Raw genomic sequence first — 25,067 nt, forward strand, 5'->3', positions numbered from 1 at the left:
GTAAGTGGAGGGTTTGGCCGGCAGGGATGTCCTTGTCCTGTCGCACACTAGTGACTCCTGTGGCGGGCCGGGTGCAGGGCATGCTGCCAGGTGTGCGGTTGCCAGGCGTACGGTGTTTCCTCCAACACATTGGTGCGGCTGGCTTCCGGGTTAAGTGGGCAGTGCGGCTCGGTTGGGTCGTGTTTCGGAGTATGCCGCTTCTCCCGTGTCCGTATGAGAGTTGCAGTAATGAGACAAGACTACCAATTAGAAACCACGAAATTGGGGAGAAAATAGGGCAAAACATAGATGTACATCTGTATGCAAATTGGGATGGAAATAGTAATTACGCAACAGTTAGTTCCCCAGAGTCCACAAACCCCCTGAGACTGTGTGGGAATAATGTGCTGACCCCCTCCATTGTTAATGACCACATTTAGGAATGCTGATCCTAGGGATGACCGAGGCAACTCAACAAGCCATTACCAGAAACACACTCACTGGGGACATAACTACTTGTCTAATCGATTTGGATTCGAGTCACTCACTGGATAAATGATGACGACAGTGCAGGAGATTTGACTGGTAGGGTGTGTGGTCATCCACACCCCCTCCCAAAATGGCTGCTGTGCCATTTCTTCCCCTTGCATGTCTGTGCAGTCATTCATATGTCCATGTCCCAATGCATCTCACCTTTTTAGACACAGACGGCCATACTTTCTTGAAGGTGTCCTCAAAGTTCTTCTTGCTGACCCTGATGTCGGCCACAGGGCCGTTGGAGTAGCTATGACCTGAGGGGTTAATAAGTACAGACTCGGACAGAGAGGAAGTGGACTGGTGACCTTGAGGCTAATAGCGCAAATCCCTGGTGGAGGATACTGTACAATTGCTATGACCTTGGCTACGGTACTTATCTTGCCTTAGAAAGCATTGTAAACAGAAATCCAGCTTTCTAAATGGCAGACATGGGGAAATGCATGTGAGCAGTAAACCAAGTTTGCAGTGTTCCATAAAACAATAAAAAGAGTAAAGAGGCAGAGAGGACCTAGATGTCTTTAGGCCAGTATTACCTGTATAAGATGGGTTGGGTTGAGTCAGGAGGTAGGCTCTCAGAGCATTGACAGAGGCTTCCCTCACCAACAGGTCAGGTCTGAGACAGGTCTGCCCCACTGCATGGAACACAGACACACATTACACATACACTCACACATATCCACTGTGTTATTATAGCCACTGTGTTGAGGAAGGCGGCGTGAACATCTGTAACAAAATCATCAGGGTGTTCTAAGGGTTTTATTTCTCCCGAGGGAGCAGACAGACAGGTTTAGATGCATTTTGCTCCCTCCTTCCTTCTCTGGGACACTCATGCGAAGCAGTCACTGTGCACGTCACGGGCAATTTCTTCCAGACTCACGTCCTGCTCCAGATGAGGTTTGCTTCCCCCCCTATGACAGACACAGTAATCACGAAACAACCCTTCTCCCAGCAACAAACATTATGAGAGGGTCATGGACCATTTACATCATGAGTTCCATCCATGGCATTCCACGTTACCCTGGTGATGATGAGTAAGATGGCGTGTCGGTCTGACGGAGGTGGGAGGCCCACATACAGGGTCTTGTCCAGACGGCCTGGTCTCAGATTAGTATACAAAACTGTACATGTGTCAATATAATCATACCCCAAAACACTGAATAATAATCTTTGTGAATATCTATGTCAGTTAGGGAGTGAAATTATGCCAGACGTCCTCCTGGTCTGTTGGTAGCTGCCATAATGAAGACCTGCCGCCTGGCCTCCAGTCTGTCCATCTTAGTAAGCAGCTGGTTGACCACACGGACACTGGCTCCAGACTGAGGACACACCGCCACCATCACCCACATGTCAACAATACTATTCTCATCCACCTCCATTCACACGATGGTGACCATCGGATTGCGGATTATTGGCCCCTCTCACCGCATGCCCGGAGCGGCAGGGGCACAGTGAGTCAATCTCATCGCTCGCTCTCTCCGACCTACGGAGGTACAAGAGACACAACGATGTCTAACTCATGTCGAAACGCACAGCTTGAATAAAAGACACACAAAAATGTCTTAGCTACATAATGCAAAGATAATAATTCAGGTCCCCAGGATCCTTTGTGTTTTACTTCACATTATATAAAGTCAGTGGGCATGAGTTAGGAATCTTACCTTTCACACTGGGAGGTATCTGATGTAATGCCAATTAAGGTTATTGATGTCTGTAACTACAGGTAACGGGAGCCCTCTACAAGTAAATAATGCACAATACTTTTTTTGGGGCGGCAGGGTAGCCTAGTGGTTAGAGCGTTGGACTAGTAACCGGAAGGTTGTCAGCTCGGAGGTTTGAACTTGCAAGGTACAAATATGTCGTTCTGCCCCTGAACAGGCACTTAACCTACTGTTCCTAGGCCGTCATTGAAAATAAGAATTTGTTCTTAACCGACTTGCCTAGTTAAATAAAGGTTAAGAAAAAGGCTGTTGGATCAATTAAGCCTGCTCTCTGTGAGAACGCTTTCGAGAGCTACGGCGATGCTATTGATTTCAGTGGGGCACTTCAGTTACAAATATACATTTCAGCAGATCTACCAACACAGAGGCAATATTACTGGACAGGGCAAAGGGTCACAGGGAAAAGAGTGACGTCGAGGCACTTCAGGAATCTGTATAGCTGAACGTCTCACCATGTTCAGCAACTCTGGCCCCTTGACAGAGATTAAGTTAAGTCCAGACTCATTGGCAACATCCTGAAATAAGAGAAAATGATATACTGTTTTAAATGATTAATTACTTAAAACAAGCCTTCAACATTCCACTTATTTTAGCAGCTGGCAAATGGTACCTTGGCCAGCAGGGTCTTTCCACAGCCTGGAGGCCCAGCTAGCAACACCCCTGCAGGAGCACTGAGCTTTGAACTGCTCAGGAGAACGCACAGGTGCCTATGGACACACACACAAAGTTACACACACACTGCCCTTATTCATCTAAACAGCACACTACCACAGCATTCCTTCTGATGTCAACAACATTGAATGAATGCTGGCATGCTACCAGGACTATTTGCATTGTCTCCCCACCCCCATTTTTACGCTGCTGCTACTGTTTATTATCCATGCGTAGTCACTTTACCTCTACCTACATGTACATATTATCTCAATTACCTTGACTAACCTGTGCCCTCGTACCAGTGCACCCTGTATACAGCCTCGCTACTGTTCTTTTATTGTTGCTACTTAATTATTTGTTATTTTTCTTATTTATTTTTTACTTCAGTTTATTTTAGTAAATACTTTAACACTTATTTCTCTTAACTACATTGTTGGTTAAGGGTTTGTAAGTAAGCATTTCACTGTAAGGTCTACTACACCTGTTGTAGTCTCCGCATGTGACAAATAAAATTTGAAATACACCCTACCACAATCCAGTCTGAATCTGGTGTTTAGAGCTAGATAGAGTTAAAAGGCCTGTCATACAATTTTAATGTATGTATAACATTTACAATTAGGGACGAGATGATACTAGTATCACTATACTCGTTAGTATTGTAGCAAGCAGACAAAACACTGACAAAGCACTAACTTCTTTAGGAAAACAGCCCTAATGTTAGAAACAAACACCATTATGTTGTCATCCAGAGTCAAATGTATTTTCCAAGCTGTAGCACACAATACTTTACATACAGCAGGTTTATAAAGAACCAATGAGTTCGGACAGCTTCTTGTTTTAATTTTTGCCATGGAAAAAATATATAGATAATGGTATCATCCCGGCCCCATTTACAATGTGCCATTAACTCTGTGAACACTGCTATTGACTGTGTAAATTGACTGACATCATGCGGTTGTTAAATGAACCCAAAGAGAACATATGGTTCCTTGTGTTGCTACTCATTCAAATCATAACAGTTGAGTCAAACTAGCATGTTGTTGGTGAGGAAGCCAATTATATATGGTTAAGTTCCCACTGTCAATCCCTATTGATCTAAATGACATGCTCAGAACAGGTATATTTCCTTTGTTCTGATGACAATACCTTCTAGGGTGGGGATAATTGCTGTATGGTGTTATGCTTTTAGAGTAGATGGTTTAATGTTTCTTAAAGAGCTAACCACGATAGAGGTTGATATTGAACTTGACCAACTTAGATGCTACAAGAGCAAAGGAACTGGTCAATTATACTTTAAGGAGGAGGCAAGGAGTTTTTCCTGACCATGTGACCTGACCAGAAAAACTCCTGGCTCAAATTAAGTCCAAATCTTAATATGTTGGTGCGCAGTGGCTAACACTGAGCCCAACATATTAGATATTTTGTTTCAGGCCTATCGAGGCGATACCCACCAGGAAGGCCATGGTGAGCTCTTTGCGGATGTCATGCAGGGCCCCCACATCCTTCCAGGTGACGTCTGGCACCGTGACGAAGCCTTCACTCTTGGCAGAGGGCTGCACGCTGGCCAGTGAGCCCTGGAAGTCTGACATGAGGATGCACAGGCCAGCCATCTGTTCCTCAGACAGAGATTCACTGCTCTTCAGCAGAGACAGCAGGTGACACAGCTCCCCCTGGTGGTAAAGACAGAAGTGGAACATTTTCACACCACTGAATCTGGTGAACATATCACCTTAATGGTCAGAGGGAATAGTGGATCCCATACTATGTACAGCATTCTGCCCTGGTGAAAAACACAACTAGTCTACACTTAATGGAGTCAAATATATCACCCTGAAGATTGTCTCTGTGGCCAGAGGCTGCTGCTCATCTCTCGGTGGTACGTTGCTTAGGTCTGTCATCTCCTGGCTTTCTGTGTCTGCTAAAGCCTGACAGCTCTCATCACCTGCTCCCTCCTGGACCTTTGGGCCCTGTGGGAGAGGACATGCGCCCTGAGGCCCTTCTGACTCTCCTCTCCCCTCCGCCTTGGGGACCAGCCCCTGGTTCTTGTCCTCCAGCAGGACCCTGTCGACGGCGCTCATGGCGGCCTCGCGGCACAGCGCCATGAGTTCAGCTCCCACGTACCCAGGGGTCAGACGGGCCAGCTGCTGGTAGTCAAAGTCCTCAGGGAGCTTCAGCTTCCGACAAAGGGTCTTCAGATTTCTGAGAGCAGGAATCAACACATGGCCGGTGACTTACAGTTGCAACACCAGAGCTAGCAACCACATTCTTGTCAACACCACTATTATTATAGGAGACAAGCCCACTCACCTGAGACGAGCTGCTTCGTCAGGTATCCCCAGACAGATTTCTTTGTCAAAGCGTCCAGCCCGGCGCAGCGCTGGGTCCAGAGAGCCTGGCTGATTGGTGGCACCAATATCCATTACCTGGGCTGTGACAGCTAAAGAGTTCAGGTCTGGAGGAACATATCGATGAGTGAAGGGACGATGAACGTCAACCAAAAGTACCAGAGAACGTGAATTGATCCTCTCCCAAGCCTGCCAACAAAATGTCATATTGATATTTTTATCATAAGTACTAAAATCTGAGATATTCCTATCAACAAAATGAAATTATGAAATCAACAAATGTATTCCACTAGCATCTCTCACCATCCATGCAAGTGAGCAGCTGAGAAACAATCCATCTCTCCGTGTCCTTGGATGCCACCTCTCTTAGGAGTGATGGCATCAATCTCATCAATGAACAGGATCCAGGGGGAGCTGGTCTGCATGGGTAAAAGGACCATAATTGTTAGTTTGAGCAAGCTGTCCTTAAAAAAAAGCCACAGTTAGCTGTAAAATGAAATAAAATAAAAAAAACCTGGGGAGCAGCCTGACAGTAAGGTCTCAGGAGTAGGGCTTTCCCCAACAACAACAAAACATCTTGGTTCCGAGAGTTGGAACTTTGAGACTCGAAATTGAGCTCAGGTGCATTCTGTTTCCATTAATCATCCTTGAGATGTTTCTACAACTTGGAGTCCACCTGTGGTAAATTCAATTGATTGGACATGATTTGGAAAGGCACACACCTGTCTATATATAAGGTCTCACAGTTGACAGTGCATGTCAGAGCAAAAACCAAGCCATGAGGTTGAAGGAATTGTCCGTAGAGCACTGAGACAGGATTGTGTTGAGGCACAGATCTGGGGAATGGTAACAAAAAACTGCAGCATTGAAGGTCCCCAAGAACACAATGGCCTCCTCCATTCTTAAAATGGAAGAAGTTTGGAACCACCAAACTCTTCCTAGAGCTGGCCTCCCAGCTAAGCTGCGCAATCGGGGGGGAAAGGGCCTTGGTCAGGGAGGTGACCAAGAACCCGATGGTCATTCTGACAGAGCTCCAGAGTTCCTCCGTGTAGATGGGAGAACCTTCCAGAAGGACAACCATCTCAGCAGCACTCCACCAATCAGGCCTTTACACTAGTGGCCAGAAAGAAGCCACTCCTCAGTAAAAGGCATATGACAGCCTGCTTGGAGTTTGCCAAAGTCACCTAAAGACTCTCAGACCATGAGAAACCAGATTCTCTGGTCTGATGAAACCAATATTGAACTCTTTAGCCTGAATGGATCAAGGGAATGATGAACGGAGAAAAGTACAGAGAGATAATTGATGAAAACATGCTCCAGAGCGCTCAGGACCTCAGACTGGGGAGACGGTTCCCCTTCCAACAGGACAAGGCAGGAGTGGTTTCGTGACAAGTCTCGATGTCCTTGAGATGCCCAGCCAGAGCCCGGACTTGAACCCGATCTAACATCTCTGGAGACTTGAAAATAGCTGTGCAGTGAGGATTTGCAGAGAAGAATGGGAGAAACTCCCCAAATACAGGTGTGCCAAGCTTGTAGCGTCATACCCTAGAAGAGTCAAGGCAGTAATTGCTGCCAGAGGTGCTTCAACAAAGTACTAAGTAAAGGGTCTGAATACTTATGTAAAATATATATATTTTTTAATATACATTTGCAAAAATGTCTAAACCTGTTTTTGCTTCGTTATTATGGGGTATTGTGTGTAGACTAAAATGTAATCCATTTTAAAATAAGGCTGTAATGCATTTTGAAAAAGTCAAGGGGTCTGAATACTTTCCGGATGCACTGTATATTTGCGACTGCTCGACCAAAAGCCTATCCACCAAACAATCGACTAAATGGTGTCAGCCCTACTTAGGAGTGACACTTACCACAGCCTGCTCAAACAGCTCTCTCAGCTTCTGCTCAGACTCCCCTGACACCCCAGACACCAGCTCTGGCACAGACACCTTCAGCAAGGGCAACTCCATTTCCTGGTAACGCAGAGGGAAATTAATAAGTCACCTAGAAACCACTATATCATTTGCAGATTTTTCCAGGAAATGTGTAAAAAGAGCTACCAAAAAACAGGTTTTGCACAGTAGTGAGAAAAATGTTTAATCAACATGCAGACCAAGGTTATTATAGTAAACAAAAAAAGAATTAAAACAAAATCATTAACAAACCCGTTTGAAAAACTAAAACTATTACACTTGACTACAAAACTAACTAAAATCCATCATGATTTATGTTCAATTAGATTTTTTCTAAACTTCAGCCAAAAACCTAAGCTTTTTGAAGATTGTCTAGTTACTGAATCTGGCAGGTAAAATGTGGCTGGGAGATGGCAATGTTTCAAATAGGCCGAGCTTGTGCATCCCTATTACTAGCGATCACTAGATAACAGAAAGCCAAAAAAAGGTCTGTAGGTTGCCTACTAGATTCTGCCTTTTCTACTAAAGTTAAAAAGCAGTGGATTGGTGTAAACATGGGCGAAAGAGTTTTGCTCTGTAACAGAGTTAAGAACGTACCATAAGCTCACGCCACAGCTAGCTTTGCAATGTTGCCGAAGGAGCTATCGATTAGGTATTTTTCGATAGCTCAAACGGTTGGTACGTTGTCAAGATAATCAAATTGTCACATGAGTCTAATACAACTGTTGTAGACTTTACCGTAAAATGCTTGCTTACGAGCCCTTCCCAACAATGCAGAGTTTAAAATAGTAACAAGAGGAATAAAATAAAATACACAATGGAGCTACGAGTACCAGCACCAGAGCAATGTGCAGGGGTACGAGGTAGGTATTTGAGGTAGATATGTACATGAAGGCAGGGTAAATTGACTAGGCATCAGGATAGATAATAATATGATTAAAATAAATAACTGAGTAGCAGCACACTGACGTCCATTTATTTCACTGGTGCCATGACCCAAATTGGCTGTTGGGCTCAGCTCAAAGGCTGGGGTCACCCGCTGTGTAGTGAGTTTTTAAAAGGAGTGAATGTAACGGAGTTAAGAATGTACCGTAGGCGCACTCCACAGCTAGCTTGAAATATCGCCGATGAGCTATTGAATTAAGATATTTTTCGATAGCTCAAACGGTTGGTATGTTGTCAAGTAGGACGGTCACGTGTGTCTACGAGCAGAGGACCACAGGTTTGAGCCCAGTATGGTGACAGGGAAAGAAGCTACACTGTTAGCAGCACAGGTCCCGTTTCACTTCCACCATATTTGTTTTACATCAGTCTCTCTCACAGACTATTCCTTTAAAATCCATGTCACATTGAGATGGGTTTAAAATTATAAAATCAAGCCTTATAACCTGACCCGTCACCTTGTATTACTGCCAACCAGTTGCGAAGTGACATCCCCCAAAAATGATTCAACACAAATGACTAGCCTAGCCTCCCATGCCTGCTTTCTATCCCTAACACTAAATAATATAAAAACGAAATATAAATATTTTTATACAACTTAAACTAAATAAAAACTAACAAACCAGGTCTGAAAACTAACAAACAAAACTGCAAGTAAAAATCCCAAATTTAACATAAATAAAAAATAACTATGATAATGGCAGGTAGCCAAGCGGATAGGAGCGTTGGGCCAGTAACTGAAAGGTTGCTGGTTCAAATCCCAGAGCCAACTAGGTGAAACATCTGAAATAACCTTGATCCAGAATCACACCAGCCACAGCCTGGGCCAGGAGGGTCTTTCCACAGCCAGGGGGGCCATGGAGCAGAAACCCCCGTGGAGGGACAACCCCCAGCTGCTGGTACAACTCTGGGTGACGCATATGGATCAGCAGCTTGCACACCTCCTACAGTTACAAAGAGCCAGACAGGAATTCAATCTACAAGCCATTATGATTCGGCGCCTGGGTCATCATGTTCAGTAGAATACAATGTAGCAAAATGCTTTGAAATGTGAAATGAATACGAGCATTCTTATTGGACAAGTTCAGGTATCATCTCTACTGCATCAAAACACAACCCTGGATACATCTAAATGAGCTTCCACAGCTAAGCAAACAAAATACTAAAAGAAAGATGGCAATGTAACAAGTGTACCGCCAATGTGTCTTCATTGCCGCCAACATCTTCAAACTTTAATGTAGAATACTGTAGCTCAATGGATTTTGTCATCGCTAGAACAATCAGAGGACAACTTATAGTTTATAAAACACACACCATTCTGACTTCAAGTGATAATGTAAAATGTCTTGACATGTTCAACTGTTTGCTGTATATTGTTTGTATCCTTGACTGACTACAATGTTAGACTTCTTAAACATCAGCAAAGTAAGGTGGGAAGCAGCCTTTACCTTTCTTGTTAATGATACTGGCCTCTGTCTCCAGCATTTCGCTTTGAAACTCCCTCTTTCTGATGTTTCGATTTTTTTTTTAAATTGGCCTTTTTTAAATTTCTTCTTAGGCTCAGGCATTGAGACATTTGTTTGCTTCTGGTGAAGTCAATAGAAGCATTCAAATTGTTATAGCAAATTGTGAGACAAAGAGGCATGTAGCAATCCACAACTGATGAAAAACAGCATAGGAAGCTGTAAGACATACATTTCCTGCAGGACTGGCTGCCTCCTCTTTACACAGGTCAATAAGGATGCTGTCCTGCTCCGGGCCTCTGCCCTTGTTTTTGAACCACCCCCCTGCAGACACCTTGGTGCCACAACTATGAGGGGTGGACTGAGCCTGGGCAGGGCTGTCTGATGCAGACTGTTCCCTCTTGGGAGAAGTCCCACTCTCTGGGTTACCCTTCTTGTACAGGGACATGAGGTTGATGGGCTGGTCAGGCAAGGGATAATCAGAAGGAAAAACAAGTTTAGTCTATTAGCATATCATCCTGAAGCTCTTTGCCATTTATTATATTACATGGTAATAAGCAACAGCTAATGATGGTACACCTGACAGATTAATTATATGGGAAGAGGTAGTAGAGGATTATGTACCAGTTGTTCGGGAAGGTCCTCATGTCATCCGAGTTACTGCTGCCATCACTGTAAAAGACCAGAATATGAACAGTTTAGTCACGCCACTCAGGTGCATTGACAAATCAAAAAGGTTATGAGCAGATGGTGTGACCCTTACCCAGCATCCTTCTGACTGTGTTTGGCTCTCTTGGCTAAGTGCTTGTTCTCCAGATCTGTCAGTCCAGATTCATCGCATATCACTCCATGGACTAGAAGGGAAAAGGAAGCGAGAATAATAATATCTGGTTTTCTCTCGGAGAGACAGGCTAACATACTTTCGCCAAAAGGCAAGAGAACATTGTGATCGTCAGTGGCAATATTAAACTATCAAAAATGGCTTCCCAAGTCAAATAATAGATTGGTTATCTGTATGAAGAAAATGTTTTTGCTGACCTTTTTCCACCTGAATCGTGAATGCAGTCTTGTTTTGCCTGCCATAGTCCATTCTGAGGATACAATATTAAGCCTAGTTATTTATTTTATTTAACCTTTTATTTATGTGCATAAACCCCGAAGGTGTTCAGAAAGGCAAAGCTGTGGAAAGAGCACAGGGGGAAATTATGTCAAATAAACCTCACCTGTGGAATCTCTGAAGGTCTTCTGCCATTGAAGAAATGTCAACATATTTTCCACTCTGGTTACTCAAATACTAGCAAACAAAATTTAACAGATTCAATACAGTAACAAACCATTATTACTGTTAATTTTGTAGCTAGCTGTTACCGTGGATACCTAGTCCAAAATTGTCTTTACCTGCTCAACTTTCTGATTGAGTCGGTTGTCCACTCTGCCGAAGCCACCTTGTCCTGCCACATTTGATAACTGCATAGTGAAGCGTTATTACACGTAAGCTAGCTAATGTAAACTCACCCCATTCCATATGTGCGCAACCGCAACATTCAAACGAGGCTACAAAGAAAACTAATGGGACTGTAGCGACTGTGTTGATGTCAAAATTGGGGGTGTGAACTAGGTTTCTATTCAAGCGTTGATCGACATGGTAATGGCTCTATAGTATTGGAGAAAAGTTGATAAAACTGACCCTCCTTTAGAACTGTTTGGCCATAATGACCATCGTTATGTTTGGAGGAAAAAGGGGGGCTTCCAAGCCGAAGAACACCATCCCAACCGTAAAGCATGGGGGTGGCAGCATCATGTTGTGGGGGTGCTTTGCTGCAGGAAGGACTGGTGCACTTCACAAAATAGATGGCATCATGAGGTAGGAAAATTATGTGGATATATTGAAGCAACATCTCAAGACATCAGTCAGGCCGTTAAAGCTTAGTTGCAAATGGGTCTTCCAAGCTTGGTTGCAAATCAAATCAAATCCAATTTTATTTGTCACATACACATGGTTAGCAGATGTTAATGCGAGTGTAGCGAAATGCTTGTGCTTCTAGTTCCGACAATGCAGTAATAACCAACAAGTAATCTAGCTAACAATTCCAAAACTACTACCTTATAGACACAAGTGTAAGGGGATAAAGAATATGTACATAAAGATATATGAATGAGTGATGGTACAGAGCGGCATAGGCAAGATACAGTAGATGGTATTGAGTGCAGTATATACATATGAGATGAGTATGTAAACAAAGTGCATAGTTAAAGTGGCTAGTGATACATGTATTACATAAAGATGCAGTAGATGATATAGAGTACAGTATATACGTATACATATGAGGATAATGTAGGGTATGTAAACATATTAGGTAGCATTGTTTAAAGTGGCTAGTGATATATTTTACATCATTTCCCATCAATTCCCATTATTAAAGTGGCTGGAGTTGAGTCAGTGTGTTGGCAGCAGCCACTCAATGTTAGTGGTGGCTGTTTAACAGTCTGATGGCCTTGAGATAGAAGCTGTTTTTCAGTCTCTCGGTCCCAGCTTTGATGCACCTGTACTGACCTCGCCTTCTGGATGATAGCGGGGTGAACAGGCAGTGGCTCGGGTGGTTGTTGTCCTTGATGATCTTTATGGCCTTCCTGTGACATCGGGTGGTGTAGGTGTCCTGGAGGGCAGGTAGTTTGCCCCCGGTGATGCGTTGTGCAGACCTCACTACCCTCTGGAGAGCCTTACGGTTGTGGGCGGAGCAGTTGCCGTACCAGGCGGTGATACAGCCCGACAGGATGCTCTCGATTGTGCATCTGTAGAAGTTTGTGAGTGCTTTTGGTGACAAGCCGAATTTCTTCAGCCTCCTGAGGTTGAAGAGGCGCTGCTGCGCCTTCTTCACGATGTTGTCTGTGTGGGTGGACCAATTCAGTTTGTCTGTGATGTGTACTCCGAGGAACTTAAAACTTACTACCCTCTCCACTACTGTTCCATCGATGTGGATAGGGGGGTGTTCCCACAATCATCTCCTTAGTTTTGTTGACGTTGAGTGTGAGGTTATTTTCCTGACACCACACTCCGAGGGCCCTCAACTCCTCCCTGTAGGCCGTCTCGTCGTTGTTGGTAATAAAGCCTACCACTGTTGTGTCGTCCGCAAACTTGATGATTGAGTTGGAGGTGTGCGTGGCCACGCAGTCGTGGGTGAACAGGGAGTAAAGGAGAGGGCTCAGAACGCACCCTTGTGGGGCCCCCAGTGTTGAGGATCAGCGGGGTGGAGATGTTGTTACCTACCCTCACCACCTGGGGGCGGCCCGTCAGGAAGTCCAGTACCCAGTTGCACAGGGCGGGTTCGAGACCCAGGGTCTCGAGCTTGATGACGAGTTTGGAGGGTACTATGGTGTTAAATGCTGAGCTGTAGTCGATGAACAGCATTCTCACATAGGTATTCCTCTTGTCCAGATGGGTTAGGGCAGTGTGCAGTGTGGTTGAGATTGCATCGTCTGTGGACCTATTTGGGCGGTAAGCAAATTGGAGTGGGTCTAGGGTGTCAGGTAGGGTGGAGGTGATATGGTCCTTGACTAGTCTCTCAAAGCACTTCATGATGACGGAAGTGAGTGCTACGGGTCTTCCAAATGGACAATGACCCCAGGCATACTTCCAAAGTTGTGACAGAATGGCTTAAGGATAACAAAGTCAAGGTATTGGAGTGGCCATTACAAAGCCCTGACCTCAATCCTATAGAAAATTTGTGGGCAGAACTGAAAAAGCGTGCGCGAGCATGGAGGCCTACAAACCTGAGTCAGTTACACCAGCTCTGTCAGGAGGAATGGGCCAAAATTCACCCAACATATTCTGGGAAGCTTGTGGAAGGCTACCCGAAACGTTTGACCCAAGTTAAACAATTTAAGGGCAATGCTACCAAATACAAATTGAGTGTATGTAAACTTCTGACCCACTGGGAATGTGATGAAAGAAATAAAAGCTGAAATAAATCATTCTCTCTACTATTATGCTGACATTTCACATTCTTAAAATAATGTATTTGGCTAACGTGTATGTAAACTTCCAACTTCAACTTTATTTATTTAGATTTTTTTATAGCTGCTAGTTAAATAAAGGTTTAATAAAAGTACTTGCCATGCTAATCTCATTCCACTGGTGGGTTGCTGCGTGGCTCTCAGCAGTGGTCATGTCTTCAAAGAACTCCTCACACTTCTGGCAGTAGAACCTGATGACAGGAATTAAAAAGCTAAACTATAAAGAAAAATATATGAATGAAAAGGCATTTAAGAGTCATTCTATTAGCAAGTAATGATAAATAATAACAAATAATGCTTAAATTATGTAGACAGAAAAGATGGGTCTATAATGAATAATATTGTACCATCCTGCTTTAGCAAATCCTCTAGTTCCTTCACAAGAGTCTCTTTCCTTTTAATTTGGTCCTGTCTCGATCTCCTCTGACTCACCTGGTCATCTTTGCTCTAGACAGACCCATTTCATCAGAATATTAAAATGCAGTTTTTTACAGTTTACACACCACAACATACAGTACCAGTCAAAAGTTTGGACACACCTAACGGCTTTTCTTTATTTGTACACAAACTATGAAATAACACGTATGGAATTGTGTTAAACAAATCAAAATATATTTTATATTTCAGATTCTTCAGAGTAGACACCCTTTGTTGATGGGAGCTTTGCACACCGTTGGAATTCTCTCAACCAGCTTCATGAGGTAGGCAACTGGAATGCATTTCAATTAACAGGTGTGCCTTGTTAATTTGTGGAATTTATTTTCTTCTTAATGCGTTTGAGCCAATCAGTTGTGTTGTGACAAGGTAGGGGTGGTAAACAGAAGATAGCCTTATTGGGGTGGTAAACAGAAGATAGCCTTATTTGGTAAAAGACCAAGTCCATAAAATGTCAAGAAGAGAAATGACAGTCCATCATTACTTTAAGACATGAAGGTCAGTCAATCTGGAAAATTTCAAGTTTCTTCAAATGCGGTTGCAAAAACTCTCAAGCACTATGATGAAACTGGCTCTCATGAGGACCACCACAGGAAAGGAAGACCCAGAGTTACCTCTGCTGCAGAGGATAAGTTCATTAGAGTTAACTGCACCTCAGATTGCAGCCCAAATAAACACTTCACAGAGTTCAAGTAACAGACATCTCAACATCAACTGTTCAGAGGAGACTGCGTGAATCAGGCATTCATGGTCGAATTGCTACTAACGGACACCAATAAGAAGAGGAGACTTGCTTGGGCCAAGAAACACGAGCAATGGACATTAGACCGGTGGAAATCTGTCCTTTGGTCTGATGTCCAAATTTGGGATTTTTGGTTCCAACCGCTGTGTCTTTGTGAGATGCAGAGTAGGTGATGGGAATATCTTCGCATGTGTGGCTCGCACCATGAAGCATGGAGGAGGTGGTGTGCTGGTGCTTTCCTGGTGAGACTGTCGGGTGATTCAAATCAAATTTATTTATATAGCCCTTCGTACATCAGCTGATATCTCAAAGTGCTGTACAGAAACCCAGCCTAAAACCCCAAACAGCAAGCAATGCAGGTGTAGAAGCACGGTGATTTATTTAGAATTCAAGGCACACTTAACCAGCTTGGTTACCACAGCATTCTACAGCGATATGCCATCCCATCTCATTTGCGCTTAGTGGGACTATCATTTGTTTTTCAACAAGACAAGCACCCAAAACTCACCTCCAGGCTGTGTAAGGGCAATTGACCAAGGAGAGTGATGAAGCGCTGCATCAGATGACCTGGTCTCCACAATCACCGACCTCAACCTAATTGAGATGGTTTGGGATGAGTTGGACAGCAGAGTGAAGGAAAAGCAGCCAACAAGTGCTCAGCGTATGTGGGAACTCCTTCAAGACTGTTGGAAAAGCATTCCTCATGAAACTGGTTGAGAGAATGCCAAGAGTGTGCAAAGCTGTCATCAAGCCAAAGGGTCACTACTTTAAAGAATCTGAAATATAAAATGCATTTGATTTGTTTAACACTTTCTTTGGTTACTACATGATGCCATGTGTTATTTCACAGTGTTGATGTCTTCACTATTATTCTACTATGTACAAATAAATAAAAAAACTGGAATTATTGGTGTATCCAAACTTTTGACTGGTACTGTACATCAGGAGTAATTATCATCAGCAAGAATTAGTTTTATCTCAGAGAAAAGAGTGTGATTGGAATGATACTGCCAGACCTTTTGTTTGCCTGAATTCCTCTGGGAATGGTTGCTATCATGTGGATCACACTCTGCACTTTTCTCCCTTGTTGCTAAGAAAGCAAGTGAAATGCAATTAGTCAGATAAGTAATATAGATTCACATGTTTCCTGTAAGAGTGAATGTGTTGTATATAGACTGCTCTCACCTTTTAATAATGGACTGTAAAGACTTCAGTGCTTGTCGTATTGGTGCTGTTCCAAGTGCTGGCGAGGCCAGTCTGGGCTCCTGTGATTCCCCAGCTACAAGAGGAAGAGGCAGCATTGGTGCTGGTAACGGCAGTTTCTCCTCCTGCTTCTGCTCCGGCATCTTCTCATCCTTCTGCTCCGTCATCTTCTCATCCATCTGCTGCTGCAGCTTGATCATCAAGTTACTGATCTCCGCCGTGCCCAGATTCAGCCCAATGGTTTTCAGCATGGTCTTGATCTTCTCATAGTCCTTCACAGTAGGGGCAGGTTTCACATCAGGAGCAGGAGGGACAGGCTGAACCCTAGATTCAGGCCTCACACTGAACTGGACCAGTGGAAGAGGCATCTTGAAGTCCTGGATTTCACCATGGTTCCCGAACAGAGGCATGCTTTGATAGTAAGGAGGGCCTGCCGGTGAGACCTCTGCAGAGCTTTGCTGGGTAATAGTTGTGGACTGTGCAAAAGGCAGGGTGGCAGGGTGTTGTTTTGCCTGGTTATCCTCATTCCCATAAAGAAAGTCCTCCTCATCCTCAACCTCCTGCAGTTTCTGAACAGGCGAGACCTCCCTAGTATCCTGCAGCCAGACGAAATCACAGCCCACTCTCTTGTGGGGGAGGAGATTGCTGTCAGTTTCCTGCTGTCTCATCTGGGAAACTTCCTGTCCACTGACTGGATTAGGCCCATCCGGAACTTGAAGAAATTCCTGTCTTCTGGCCGAGACTGGCCAACCTGGAATACTGCTGCTCTGGATTTCTCTGCTGAAGTTATTGGCCTATGGAACAAATAGAAAAGACAATGAGTTGTATTGTGAGAATTTATTTTACATTTGTTAGATTGCCTAGCCTTCTTCACTGCAGATATAATTGATAGTTTTACAGCAAAATGGATCTCACAAGGTCTGTAGAACATTCATTAACTTACCATACCCCATGATGACATGTCGTTCTCATACTATATCTGGATTGTGAGAATGACATTCTTGATGGAAGGCATACTGTCCTCCAGTTTGAGGTACTGGAGCAGGTCATTGTAAGAAGAGGTGTGACTATTGATGCTGCTGCTGCTACAGCTCCGACTGGGGCTCCTTTTGTCCCTGTGATCTGGGTGATGTTCCACTCAGCCCTGACTCTTTCCACGGCTGTGACTCCTACTCCTTGCTCTACTTTTGCTCCTTGTCTGACTTTTCCCTCGGCTTTGGCTGCTACTACGAGCCTTGCTTTTGCTTCTGACCTGGCTCTTTCCACGACTGTGACTCCTGCTCCGTGGTCTGCTTTTGCTTCTTGCCTGGCTTTTTCCTCGGGTACGACTTCTGCTGCGCGGACGGCTCTTGCTTCTCACCTTGCTCTTTGCTCGGCTCTTGCTTTCCTTTGCTGGACTACGAGATTTACTCTGGAGACTTTGCCTCTACCAGCCCAGGTCTTCTGGTACACCTGGTGCCTTGACTGCCTTCCCTGTGTCCGACAGGTTGAGTCCTTTGAGGAAGTCAGGGACTGGCTTATTGGCTGCAAGGCATCTGAGGAATTATTGACCAGCAGTCAAGTTCCCACTGATATACAAGTAAAAGCTGTTTAGATTCCTGTCCATTGCAAGCAGCTACAATTGAATGAGGTTGTGAACTAGGGGGTGATTCCACGTCAGCGTAGGTAGAAAATATTTTTTGTATCTCAGATTGTTCTGACAATTCTCACATATAAAATTGTTTGACATGCTTTTTACATTTGTATCTTTCCAGATCCCCTTTTTTTCCTTTAACGAGTCCAAAGACAAGCATATACTGCTCTCCCGGGAACAGGCCCAAATCCCTGTCATTTGCATAAAGAAAAGACAGAGGAAAAGAGGACGCAGATCAGGCTGCCTTCCGAGAATCTGTAGGCGAGTAAGTAAACTTCCACTGCCATTCGTCCTACTTGCTAACATGCAAATAACATTGATGACCTACGATTACCCTACAAACGGGGCATTAAGAACTGTAATATCTTATGTTTCACCGAGTCGTGGCTGAACGACGACACAGATAATATAGAGATGGCGGGATTTTCCATGTACCGGCAGAACAGAGAAGCTACGCCTGGTAAGACGAGGGGTGGGGGTGTGTGTCTTTTTGTCAATAACAGCTGGTGCACAATGTCTAATATTAAAGAAGTCTCTAGGTATTGCTCACCTGAGGTAGAGTACCTTATGATAAGCTGTAGACCACACTATCTATATTATTCGTAGCTGTCTATTTACCACCACAGACCGATGCTGGAAATTAGTTTTACCAAATGTTCACCAGCATGTCACATGTGCAACCAGAGATAATAAAACTCTAGCCCACCTTTACTCCACACATATAGATGCATACAAGCTCTCCACCGCCCTCCATTTGGAAAATCTGACCATAATTATATCCTCCAGGTTCCTGCTTACAAGCAAAAACTAAAGCAGGAAGTACCAGGGACTCGCTCAATACGAAAGTGGTCAGATGACACAGATGCTACGCTATAGGACTGTTTTGCTAGCACAGACTGGAATATGTTCCTGGATTCATCCAATGGCATTGAGGAGTATACCACCTCAGTCATCGGCTTCATCAATAAGTGCATCGACAATGTCGTACATATTCCAACCAGAAGCCATGGATTACAGGCAACATCCGCATCGAGCTAAAGGCTAGAGATGCCAATTTCAAGAAGTAGGACACTTATAAGAAATCCCACTATGCCCTCGGACAAACCATCAACCAACAAAGTGTCATTATAGGATTAAGACTGAATCATACTACACCAGCTCTGACGCTCGTCGGATGTGGCAGGGCTCAAACTATTACGGACTATAAAGGGAAACCCGAGATGCCCAGTGACGCGAGCTTACCAGACGAGCTAAATGCCTTTTTATGCTCGCTTCGAGGCAAGCAACACTGAAGCATGCACGAGAGCACCAGCTGTTCTGGATGACTGTGTGATAACGCCCTCAGTGGCCGATGTGAGCAAGACCTTTAAACAGGTCAACTTTCACAAAGCCGCAAGGCCAGATGGATTACCAGGATGTGTACTCAAAGCATGCGCAACCAACTGGCAAGTGACTTCACTGACATTTTCAACCTCTCCCTTACCGAGTCTGTAATACCTACATGTTTCAAGCAGACCACCATAGTTCCGGTGACCAAGGAAGCGAAGGTAACCTGTCTAAATGATTACCGCCCCATTGTACTCACTTCGGTAGCCATGAAGTGCTTTGAAAGGCTGGTCATGGCTCACATCACCAGCATCCTCCCGGATACCCTAGACCCACTCCAATTCGCATACCGCCCCAACAGATGCACAGATGATGCAATCACAATCGCACTCCACACTGCCCTTTCCTACCTGGGCAAAGGGAACACCTATGCGAGAATGCTGTTCATTGACTACAGCTCAGCATTCAACACCATAGTGTCCATGAAGCTTATCACTAAGCTAAGGACCCTGGGACTAAACACATCCTTCTGCAACTGGATCCTGGACTTCCTGAGGGGCCGCCCCATGGTGGTGAGGGGAGGTCCCACCTGTACTCCCTGTTCACCCACGACTGTATGGCTGCGCAAAACTCCAACACCATCATCGAATTTGCTGATGACACAATGATGGTGGGCCTGATCACCAATGACGATGAGACCGTCTATAGGGAGGAGGTCAAAGACCTGGCAGTGTTATGCCAGGACAACAACCTCTCCCTCAACGTGGGCAAGACAAAGGAGCTTATTCTGGACTACAGGAAATGGTTGGCTGAACACGCCCCCATTCACATCAATGAGGCTGTAGTGGAGCGGGTTGAGTGCTTTAAATTCCTCGATGTCCACATCGCTAAGGACCGATCATGTCCAAACACAACACAATCATGAAGAGGGCTCGACAATGCCTCTTCCCCCTCAGGAAGCTGAAAAGATTTGGCATGGGCCCTCAGATCCTCAAAAGGTGAAACAACTGCACCACTGAGAGCATCCTGATTGGCTGCATCACCGCTTGGTATGGCAACTGCTTGGCATCTGACTGCAAGGCACTACAGAGGGTAGTGCAAAAGCCAAGTACACCTCTATACGCGCAGTGTCAGAGGAAGGCCCTCAAAGACTCCAGTCACCCAGGTCATAGACTGTTCTCTCTGCTACCACATGGCAAACAGTACCGGAGTGCTAAGTCTGGGGCAAAAGGCTCATGAACAGCTTCTACCCCCAAGCCATAAGACTGCTAAATATACTGACCAAAAATATAAATGCAACATGCAACAATTTCTAAGATTTTACTGAGTTCATATGAGAAAATCAGTCAAATGAAATAAGTGCATTAGGGCCTAATCTATGGATTTCACATGACTGGGAATACAGATATGCATCTGTTGGTCACAGATACCTTAAATGAAAAATGGGCCTCAGGATCTCGTTACAGTATTTCTGTGCATTCATATTGCCATTGATAAAATACAATTGTCTTGGTTATCCTTAGCTTATGCCTGCCCATACCATAACCCCACTGCCATCATGGGGCACTCTGTTCACAACGTTGACATCAGCAAACAGAGCGCCAGAGTTCCTCTGTAGAGATGGGAGAACCTTCCAGAAGGACAACCATCTCTGCAGCCTCCACCAATCAGCCATTTCTGGTAGAGTTGGCCAGACGGAAGCCACTCCTCAGTAAAAGGCAAGTGACAGCCCGCTTGGACTCTCAGACCATGAGAAACCAGACTCTATGGTCTGATGAAACCAAGATTGAACTGAACCTCCAACAATGCATCTGTCAAACTACTCAAGTTTGCAGATGACACCACTCTGGTCGGTCCATGTACCGTAGGGAGGTTGACCAGCTAGTGGCCTGGTGCAGTCGCAATAACCTGGAACTCAGGTTATTGAGTTCCAGTTTAACACAGACAAATATTTCCACCTCGAGATTGATAACTCAGCTGCTAACACTGCGGAATCATTCAAATTCCTGAGGACCATCATCTCCCACAACCTGAAGTGGGAGGACAACATCACAACAGTCAACAAAAAGGCACACCAGCGGATGCACTACTTGCTGCAGCTGAAAAAACTCAATCTCCCAGTCAATTCTGATCCGGTTTTACGCATCAATTGTTGAGTCCATCCTCACGTCCTCCATCACCATCTGGTTTGGGTCTTCCCGCTGCAAGGGCAAACTGCAACGCATTGTCCTGTCTGCAGAGAGGGCTGCCACCAGCCTCAATCGTAGTCCTGCACGACTCCAGGGCAAGGAAGTGCGCAGGAAAGATTATCACTGATCCCTCCTCCAAAACCCCTCCTCCAAAAATTCACCTCTGGCAAGCGGTTCAGGTCACTCATTACCAAAACCTCCCGCCACCTGAAAAGTTTCTTCCCAGAGGCTGTGGCCCTCACCAACTGGCTATCTGGCCCATAAAGACTAAAGGACTAGGAACTTTTATGCTGCACACCGCATCAAGCCATCTCTGAACTGTACACAAAATAACTGCACTATACTGCAATGCACATTTCTCTGCATTTAAATATATTCATACTGATACTGTAAATTTGTACATTCACTGTATAGCAACTGTACACCCACTGTACATTTGTATATCCGCTGATTCTCTTACAGCACTATGCTCACTCTACCTAGTTGTATATAATGTATGTAACCTTTGTTTAAACTCTGTATTCTGCCTCTAAATGCTGTCTATCACTAGCAGCCATATCACCAAGTACAATTCTGAGTATGTGTAAATGTACTTGGTGAGAAAAGGTGATTCGGATTCTGAGGTACTGTCTGTGGGAAGTCACTGAAGTAATCTGGGCAGCTATCCTATTCTCATATAATGGAAGCTAAACTAATAAATAAACTGACTACGCGTTATGAGATAGTAAGCCAGGCATAATGGGACCAATGTCATCTGCCCAAATAACATTCTTCCAAGGGTCTTGATGATTATCCAGGTGCTTCTTGGCAAACTTGAATCAACTTTTTGGATGAGATGGGTCCTATTATGTCCTGCGAAAACCTAACACTACATTCCACAGTAAGAACCTCTTACCAACAGTCAAGCATGGTGGTGGTAGTTTGATGGTTTGGGGATGCGTTGCTGCCTCAGGACCTGGACGGCTTAATAGGAGGAACCATGAATTCTGCTCTGTATCAGAGAATTCTACAGGAGAATGTCAGGCCATTTGTCTGTAAGCTAAAGCCAGGGGCGCAACTTTCACTGAGGACGGGGGGGGACATTCTGAAATTGCACTTTTATCATTGGAATGTGAAACAATACGAGGCAATGGTGTGCTTTAGGACCATGCGGACGCCTCCGAGGTAGGCTTTGATGTCCCCCCCACTTCTAAAGCCAAAGTTGCACCCCTGGCTGAAGCTGAAGCGCAGCTGGGTCATGCAGCAAGACAATGATTCAAAACACACAATCAAGTCTACATTACTTGTTGTTGTTGTAATGGCCTAGTAAATGTTGTGGCAGGACTTAAAACGTGCAGTTCATGCTTAACAATCCACAAATGTCGCTGAGTTAAAGCAGTTCTGCATGCAAGAGTGAGCCAAAATTCCCCAACAGCGATGTGAGAGACTGATCAACAACTACAGAAAGCATTTGGTTGCAGTCATTGCAGCTAAAGGTGCCACAACCACTTGTTCAGCGTAAGGAGGCAATTACATTATCACACAGGGGAATTGGGTGTTGCATAACTTTGTTAGTTATATAAATAAAAGAAGTAGATCTTTTTTTTGGTTATTTGTAAACTCAGGTTCTCTTTATCTAATATTAGGTTTGGTTTAAGATCTGATAACATTCCGTTAAAAATATATGCAAAAGTAGAGATTCAGAAAGTGGGCAAATACTTTTTACAGGACTGTATCTCATAATGAGTCATTTATGAGATAGTAAGTTATTTGTATGAAAAAGTTACTTACTATCTCATAATTGACTTAGTATCTCATTATGACATGAATTTATATATGACTTACATATCTGATAACAAAGACTCATAATTCCGACTTACTATCTCATAACTGGTAGTCAGGTTCATTTTTTTCGTGGCGGGAACGAGCTTCCATTTCACTTGGCATGTTTGATTTACAATGATAAATTGTAGATCTGTGCCATTTGGCCACCACTAGGGGGTGGTGTCTGATAACACACATTTTACATTTCCCATTTCACTTCAGATGACAGTGAATTCAGACATTTTAATAGAACATGAAAGGCATTTTCCCAGATGTTGCTTCCTCTTTCTAAATTAGATCTAAATGAACTGTATCTGCTTTCTGTGGGAGACATCCTGTTGTGGACACCCCATCTTCCCTCTCTACATCCCACTGGTTCAACATGTTAAAAAAATACTGGTACTCCAGTCTGATAAACAGGAGTCGTTTCTTTATTTGGCCGTTTACAGTGTAAAGGTCGATAGTTTACATGTCACATATGGAGAAACAGAATTCTTAGCACTCCAGGGGTTTATCTTTAAGACATGGTGCCCCCCAGTGAAGATACAACACACATAGGTCTAAGCAGGGATAGAGAGAGAAGACAGATTTGGCAAATCAACCCATAGCACATGGTCGACAAGATGGAACAGGACAACATTGAAGCACAGTATAGAGCAGATTTATACATAAAAGTGAAATATGAAAAGATATGGGAAATGAGTAGGCTACTAACAGCAGATGGTTCATAGGAATAATGTAAAACTTCTATAAATACATTATATTATCATCACTTATTTTTCTTTATTTTTCCTTTGTTCAAAAATACACTGTTTTTAAAGACCATAACCCCCAACATAATCCGTCAAGGTAATGCGTTTAACACATAAATAAAAATGGTAATTTTGACCGAGGTAATGTATATATTTGGATGTAGCCTATGAAGTTTCATATTTTTTATTGCTTTTTAACCATTTTCATGTAGACTTGATTGTGTGTTTTGAATCATTGTCTTGCTGCATGACCCAGCCGCGCTTCAGCTTCAGCCAGGGGTGCATTCATATTATATACATAAATCCAGTATTCAAGTTTGATTAGTTGGTGAATTCTGCCTCTCTAATAATGGATCTGATATTGGACTGCAGTGACAGTTTTTTTTGGCCTCAGAATATGTGTTGGCTTTACTTTTCCCTCAAACAAAGACTGTCAGCAGGTAACAGGGCTAGAGACGGTACATTGCATTGTTTCAAAAAATACACAAGGAGTAAAAACACTGCCGTATGATTGGTTTCAGGAAAGCATTGAATGAGAGTTTTCTGTGGTAACCTTCAATAACAATCTGACAATTCTAAACTGAATAGTAGGTGCTGAAAATCTGTAGTTTTATACAGTACATAAAAATGTGTATACATTTGCCACATCAACAAATAAAATAAAATTGGCACAGAATGGCTAATTAAACAATGCTAGAAAATGCTCTACATAAACAATACATTAGACAGTATGAAAATCGATGAAAAACGTACAATCAAGTGAGAACACACTTTTCTCAAGTAGACCAGTTAATGTTGATAATAGTGTCATCAATATTGTTGACAATCATTTGACAGAAATAATATAAAGTCTTGTTGGAATGTGTCCCAAATACAAAAAAGTATGTCGTAGTAGAAGTGAAGTTGTTATTGTCGTAATATCCCTTATAGACATGATAACTCAGAACCTTTTTCAAAACAAGCAAAGTCATTTTGTGGTAATTACACAACATGAACAAAAGTATGTGAACACCTGCTCGTCAAACATCTCATTCCAAACTCACAGGCAATAATATGGAGTTGGTCCCCTGCTATAACAGCCTCCACTCTTCTGGGAAGGTTTTCCACTAGATGTTGGAACATTGCTGCAGGGACTTGCTTCCCGTTCAGCCACAAGAGCATTAGTTAGGTTGAGCACTGATATTGGGCGATTAGGCCGGGCTCGCAGTCGCCGTTCCAATTCATCCCAAAGGTGTTCGAGGGAGTTGTCAGGGCTCTGTGCAGGCCAGTCAAGTTCTTCCTCTCCGATCTCGACAAACCATTTCTGTATGGACCTTGCTTTGTGCACGGGGGCATTGTCATGCTGAAACAGGAAAGGGCCTTCCCCAAACTGTTGCCACAAAGTTGGAAGCACAGTATCATCTAGAATATCATTGCATGCTA

At 43.8% G+C, this 25,067-nt stretch overlaps 1 pseudogene; it reads right to left on the reverse strand.

Annotated features, from left to right (window-relative positions):
• Positions 1 to 1,106: 1,106 nt before the first annotated feature.
• On the reverse strand, positions 1,107 to 16,903 carry LOC109899699 (nuclear valosin-containing protein-like; annotated as a pseudogene).
• Between the last annotated feature and the right edge of the window lie 8,164 nt (positions 16,904 to 25,067).

Source organism: Oncorhynchus kisutch, linkage group LG11 (assembly GCF_002021735.2).
Source record: "Oncorhynchus kisutch isolate 150728-3 linkage group LG11, Okis_V2, whole genome shotgun sequence".
NCBI lineage: Eukaryota > Metazoa > Chordata > Actinopteri > Salmoniformes > Salmonidae > Oncorhynchus > Oncorhynchus kisutch.